The 7,213-nt window shown below is 42.4% G+C and overlaps 1 long non-coding RNA gene across 1 annotated transcript; it reads left to right on the top strand.

Annotated features, from left to right (window-relative positions):
• Positions 1 to 3,676: 3,676 nt before the first annotated feature.
• LOC120442508 lies at positions 3,677 to 4,695 on the top strand. Its single transcript, XR_005614741.1, has 3 exons — positions 3,677 to 3,718; positions 3,789 to 3,886; positions 4,194 to 4,695. It is a non-coding gene; the product is annotated as an uncharacterized LOC120442508 (long non-coding RNA).
• The last annotated feature ends 2,518 nt before the right edge of the window (positions 4,696 to 7,213 follow it).

Raw genomic sequence — 7,213 nt, 5'->3', positions numbered from 1 at the left:
TTATCTGCTTTAGGCTACGTGTTTGAGAATTATACCACGGAGTCAGGTACTTCTGATTTGAGGCCTTAGTTTTCACAGGAGCTACAGTATCCAGAGTCGCATGTAGTGAGGAGGAGGTAAAATTATTAACAAGATAATCGACCTCAGTTGGAGTAGCGTTCAGATAGCTGCTCTGCTCTATGTTGGTACAGGACATTGAAGATGATAACAGTGGGTGGATTATATTCTTAAACTTAGTTACAGCACTTTCAGAAAGACATCTACTGTGATGAAGTCTACTCTCCACTGCTGTGTAATCAATTATTGTAAATGTAAATGTTATCAGGAAATGATCAGACAGCAGAGGGTTTTCAGGAAACACTGTTAAATGTTCAGTTTCTATGCCATATGTTAAAACAAGATCTAGAGTGTGATTAAAGTGGTGGGTGGGTTCTTTTACATTTTGAGAGAAGCCAATTGAGTCTAATAACAGATTAAATGCGATGTTGAGGCTGTCATTTTTAGCATCTACATGGATGTTAAAATCACCCACAATAATTATTTTATCTGAGCTGAGCACTAAATCAGATAAAAAGTCTGAGAAATCAGAGAGAAACTCTGTGTAAGGCCCAGGTGGACGATAGATGATAACAAGTAAGACTGGTTTCTGAGTTTTACAGCTGGGGTGGACGAGGCTAAGCATCAGGCTTTCAAATGAATTAAAAGTCTGTCTTGGTCTTTGGTTGATTAATAGGCTGGTGTGAAAAATTGCTGCCACACCGCCCCCTCGGCCTGTGCTTGAGAGGTTTCTGGTAGTTAGAATGACTCGGGGTGTTGATTCATTTAAACTAACATAATCATCCTGCTGCAACCAGGTTTCTGTAAGGCAGAGTAAATCGATTTGTTGATCAATTATTAAGTCATGTACTAACAGAGACTTGGAGGAGAGAGACCTAATATTTAATAATCCACATTTCACTGTTTTACTCTTTGGTTCAGATGTGGATACTGTGTTGTTCTTTCTTTGTGATTTTTTATGTTAAAGTCGTGTTTTTGCTGGTTTTTAGTTTGTTTTTTGTCTGTTTGGGAGCTGACACAGTCTCAATGGAGATGGGTTTTTGGGCGGGGGGGTAGCAGGAGGAGAGAAGCTGCAGAGAGGCGTGTAAGACTGCAACTCTGCTTCCTGGTCCCAACTCTGGATAGTCATATTTTGGGGGGTTTAATAAATTGGTCCATATTTCTAGAAATGAGAGCTGCTCCATCCAAAGAGGGATGGATGCCGTCTCTCCTAACAAGACCAGGTTTCCTCCAGAAGGTTTGCCAATTATCTATGAAGCCCACATCGTTTCTGGGACACCACTCAGACAGCCAGCAATTTAAGGAGAACATGCGGCGAAACATGTCTTTGGTTGGGTCTTTGACTGATTAACAGGCTGGTGTGAAAAATTGCTGCCACACCAATTTGGACGTATAAATAATGTTTTCTTGAACAACTGCGTTGAAAATGTGTTTTGTGAGGTTCAACCGGCTCAGGGTGTCATGGAACCCCCTTGGGGGACACTTCCATAGGGCTTAAAAATCTGGCACTCACCAGCAATTGACCTTAGAACTAAAGAGGCGTCTCGGATGAAACATCTTCAAGAAAATTAAAGAAGTCCAGATGCTTTTCTTTCCAAGTTCTTTAGATTATTCAAGTAACATTGAAGTGGTCGGCCAGACGTCAGTCTGTTTGCATCTGTAATAGCTTTGAATAAGTCATCTTCAGTTAAATGACTCTGAGCATCTTTAATCAAATGCACCGTAATGAACACTGGGCTGCTTTTACAAAGTCTCTGATAGACGTGGGAGGAGGAGCGAGGATGACATTTATATCAGATGAAGAGTTCTGACTGTGTCACAGCTGAACAGACGTCTCATCGTGTCGGGTATGTTATGCATATGTTTGATTTGGTGTATTTGATAATCTCACACATTCATTATCTGGTATTGTAATAAACAAAATGATGATAATTGAATGAAGACAGCATTTTTTAAAGTTGAACGTTTCAAATGTTTAATATGTTTGATAGTTTTGTTTGAATGATTAGATTAGGATAGAAATGGAGTGAGTGACAGACACATCTGCCTCTGTGTTGATGCTGCTTTAAGTGTTATGATTAATAATGACAGAGCAGCTGCAGATGAGATTCATGAGGACGTCTTCACAGTTTTTCAGCTCTCAGTCATGAAGAGGTGTGGACTGATCCTGCTGCTGCTCTCAGGTCAGTAAACTCATCTCAGTCGCCTCATTTATAGTTTGAATAAAACTTTTGATGTCAGAAAATCAAAGAAAGCACAAACTGAACTGCTCCATAGGGATTATTTTAAAGGTGTCTGTAAACGAGCTTCAAGCAGTCACAGAAACACTCGTACAATCTCCAAAGATCTTTGTCATGTAAGGAGGGAAGAGAGTGCATGAACGTGGCTCTGTTTGTGTGCACTGCTGAGAAAAAAACACGTCTTGATTTTATTTTCTGTGTAGAAATCTGACTGAAAGCCTGAAACGCTGCAAACCCGTCAGCTCGCTGAAAAAGATCCTGACTGCTTTTTTGCACGTGTTGTTCAGCCTCGACCACTAACACGTTGTTTTCCTTCATTCTGCACACTGAGGAGGAAAAATCATCCAAATACATGTGCAATAAGGCCAGAGTGAAAGACAAACTTAACACTGTTAAAGCAGCTTTTTAACCTGATGTGAGAGTTTTGCCCTGGAGCAGGAAACCAGTGTGTAGGTGTCCACAGGCATTGTAAAACACATTTTAACCACTACACGAGTTACACATCCTTTGAAGGACACATATATTAAGATGTCTTTAAAGATGTCAACAGAACATTTGCGTTGTGGTAGTATGTAAAGAATTTATTCTCCTGATGACTAAAATAGTCGAGCTGAGGTGAGTCTGTGACCGCGCTGACTGACTCGTGTCCTCTCAGGTTACGTGATGGTCTGCCATCTTCAGTCTGATCAGTTAGTCAGACAGCTCCACCTGGTTGACCTGCAGAAGTCCTGGAACGATGCTCAGCAATACTGCAAAAATGCGTCCACTGACCTCGCCATCGTTAACAGCTCAGCTCTCATCCAGGAAGCCCAGAACAGTGTGGGGAGCACAGAGGCGTGGATTGGACTCTCCAATAGCTGGAGCTGGTCTCAAACTGGTCCAGTTCAGTCATCCTGGTTTAATTCGTGGTCCCAGTTAGAGCCAGGGGGTTATGGGTGTGTGACAATAGCTGGATCTGGATCATGGTTCACAAGACCGTGCTCAGATGTTTATTACATTGTCTGCTATGACGGTGAGTGTTTCAGACTTTGGTACCAGGGTTTGACAAACTGAACATTTTAGCTGCAGGTTTGAATCTGTCTGATCGTTTGTTTCAGCTGCGAATAACAGTCACATCCTGGTGAAGAACTTGACGACCTGGTCTGATGCTCAGTCTTACTGCAGACAGAAGTACACAGACCTGAGCACCATGACCAACTCGCAGGACAACAGCCAGGTCGCTTCTATGTTTCCACCTTCTAGTCAGGCCTGGATTGGACTGTACAGAAACTGGATGTGGTCTAACTCGAGCACAGCCTCCAACCTGCCGTGGGGGCCCGGGATGCCTTACGAGACTGTAAACTGTGCCACAATAGACGGATCAACGGGCTCCTTCAACAGTCATAACTGTGGTGACCAACGCCCCTTCCTCTGCTCCAGAGGTGAGTCTGTCCTCTGTGTTTCTGCACAGTCTGGTCCTCCTGGGCTCATCGGCCTTTTCTTTCTCTGCAGATGTCAAACCTTCAGCCTCGAGGTCAGTGAAGGTTCAGCTGAGGGCGGGATCTGCAGACCTGAACGACCCCACAGTGCAAGAATCCATCCTGCAGCAGGTCAGAGGTCACACGGCCCCTGATACAAGGAACAGAGCGCTATAACTACTGTGAAATGATAGAGAGCAGTGAGTCTGTGCAGGTTCAGGGACACGTGACAGCACACAGCTGCAGAGATACGGGGCTCGTTTAATGAAGTGAACCAATGACAGGCAATGAGGCCTAATTCCAAACTTCAGTTTCATCCCCAGCCAGTTCATTTAGTTCATTTCCCCCAGAAACAGCAGGAACAACGTTTTCTGCTCACTACGGAAACAACGGCTGATTAATGAGGAGCTTCTGTTAATGTGTGAAAACTGTGTTTCAGGTGAGGGAGAAGCTGGTGGAGCAAGGGATCAGAGAGGAGGTGAAGCTGAGGTGGAGGACGCAGCCTGATGGGAAGATTTTCCACAGAGAGGAGGAGACAGCCGGTGACAGTGAGGAGGAAGACTGTGGGTCGGTTTAGTCTGAACGTTATTGGCTGATGTTCCTCAGATGATCTGTTGTGTAATTCAACTTATTTCCGTCTCTGTACTCTGACTGCTGGACTGTAGCAGCGTAGCTTTGCATGACTGACAGTTGGAAATAATCCTTCTTTATCCTAAGCTCAGATCACAGAGTGTCTGATGAGCTGTTTTATGCCTCTTTGTTTCTTCTGTGTCTCAGATATAAATGTTCATGATATCCTGTCTCTACATATGAAAGTTCAAGCGGAGAACAAAGTGAACCTGAGTGTTCAGAGCAGCCTGATGTCTGAGCTTTTTGACTTCATACATCATATTTCAAATGAGCACCCAGCAATATAACAGTAGATATGCCGTATATGTCAGTGAATGGGGCATTTATGCTCTCTATTATGATATTAAATATACATTTTTCTGTAAAAGTCTCAGAAATGTCTCTGCTGATGTTTGACTCTGTAAACTACAGTGATGGCTCTGCATCCATCTTCATTGTAAACTCTATTCAATAAAGTCTATTCATATTTTATTGTCCCTGTCAGAACTTTCAGTTGCTTCATTTTTATGCTCTTATTTTGAATTTGATGCCAGTAACACACATCATAAAGGCTGAGACAACATGAAGTTTAATGCTAAAAAATAAGACGTCTCACATACAGTGAAGCTGATTGGCAGGACAGCAGTCACATGACTGGCTATGAAATCCCAGACAGACAATCCAACAGTTTATGAAACATCTGAATGTAAAATGCTGAAAACTTCTGCTGCTCATCTGTTCACAGAAAAATCTGTGAAAGCGACGAGACAGCTGTGTGACGGTGATTTTCAAAATAAATTCAGATCAAATATTTTCTGTTTTAAAACACAAAGTGTTTCACAGTCTGATAAAACTCCACATTAAGACCAGAGTACCTGTCCACACAGCGGTGCATTCACTGCTGCACACACACTTACACACACACACACACATTAGAGGAACAAAAGCCAAAAACAACAGGAAACAGATTCAAGCTAATCTATAAAATGAGTTTTCAGCAGTCGTTTAAGACAAACTGCAGACTGAGCGGCCCTGACATGGACATGGCTGATGTGTTTACAGATGCATGTCTTTATTTTTCCTTTTCATAATGATCATGTGTTTTGAATAATTGTATTGTTTTAGATATTTTCTCTTTTACCAGGAGGGGCTTTCATGAGAATAAAATAAAGTAAATGATGGGCTGAGGAAAGCTGTCCCAAAGTTGGGAGCTATGACTCTGTGTCGGTTTAGTCTGCCCACCAGGAAGTGACTGATCAGCTGATTTTTAATGGCTGATGTTCACAGGTTGATTTGACTCTTTTTTATCTTTAAAAAATGCTTGTTTTGTTGGACAATAACATTTTTGTTATTCAGTCGAAAAAGTCTGAGTGGTAATGATGGAGTTTTACTTCAGGACTTCATCGTTGTTACTGAAAATGTGTGACTGACCATTCAAAAGTCCAACGTCTCACCTCCACAGTCACAGTTTAAAACCACGCATGATGCCACAGGGCTCTAGACTAACTTTTGTGCCGGTGCGCCTAACGTAAAAAAGTTAGGCGCACTCAAATTTTTCAACCGCATCATGTGCTTAAATTGCTTCATCAATATTGTAGAAAATGTTAAACTTAATCATCATCTTGGCTCCTCTGACGACCTGTTTGCTGCTGCTGAAAGGCAGTGGGGAGAGGGGACACTTGGGCAGTGCATTTATTGCAGCATATAATGTGTTTCCTGGATACACTGCTGCTTTTCAGCATTCAAAGATTGATGGCACCGTGTCAGAGCTGGCTATGAATTTCAGACGGATCAGTCCTTAACTTAACACAAAAGTTATCAATAGTTCTTTTCATCTTTTCTTATTACCCACAGCTACATCCACTTCTGTCAGGCCTAGGCTGCTCACTAGGGCTGGGTATCATCACTGATTTCTATAATCCATTCGATTCCAGTTCTCAAAGTCCTGATTCGATTCAATTTAGCCTCAGACAGTCAGAAATATTATAATTCTGATCATTTATCAGTACTGATACACATGAGACTTCATCAGAATTGTGAACATCACAGCAGATGCCTTTGTGTCAAAGTAACTGAGAATAAAACACAGAAAAACATGAAGGAGATTTTCCTGGTCTGGCGTTTATAGCAGATAACCTTAAAATATTCTGCAATATTCTGCAATTTTGCATAATTTTAAGAAGTTTAAATTTCTTCAGTATTGAACAGCAGAAATTAGGCTTTCTTGTCCGAGGTCATTTAAGTGAAAAAAGAAAAAGAAAAGAAAAAGACAGCGGCCGACAGCGCTGTAAACAACGGTAGACTGGTGGGTAATAAGCCAATGGATAATGCAGAAAACAGAGATTTGAGACGGGAAACTGTTCTTGAAGTACAGAGAGAGAGAGAGAGAGAGAGAGAGAGAGCTGTGCATGAAGTGTGATTTTTATCGTGGTGGAAGCAAAACAGCAAAAGTCAGAGGGAATTCATGATGATATTGATCAAATGTGAAGCGTAGTTTGCTGCTTCTTTTGCTGCTGAATTTTGGTTGGAGAGACAAAACCTGCAGCTCAGAATCAGCGCAAAAAGACGGAAACACAGCGCGGACCCGACGCATCAGAATCGCTAAGCTCCGACGGCGTGTCCGTGTTCGGGCCGTGGGGTGAGAAAGCCGAGAAAGACAAAGCTGATTCTGATGCGTCGGGTCCGCCCTGTGTTTACGTCTTTGTGTGGAATCCGTTAATGAATTGATATCGCTTTATTCAAGCTACTCACCTCTCTCTTCCACCTGCACTTTCAACTGGACCACGGCCAATCAGAGAGGTCCCGCCCCTGACTATCTCTGATTGGTTTAGTCCACGCTAGGGGCATAAT

Source organism: Oreochromis aureus, linkage group 11 (genome assembly GCF_013358895.1).
Source record: "Oreochromis aureus strain Israel breed Guangdong linkage group 11, ZZ_aureus, whole genome shotgun sequence".
Lineage (NCBI taxonomy): Eukaryota > Metazoa > Chordata > Actinopteri > Cichliformes > Cichlidae > Oreochromis > Oreochromis aureus.
Note: the sequence above shows the minus strand (reverse complement) of the source record. Positions and strands in the feature narration are given on the sequence as shown.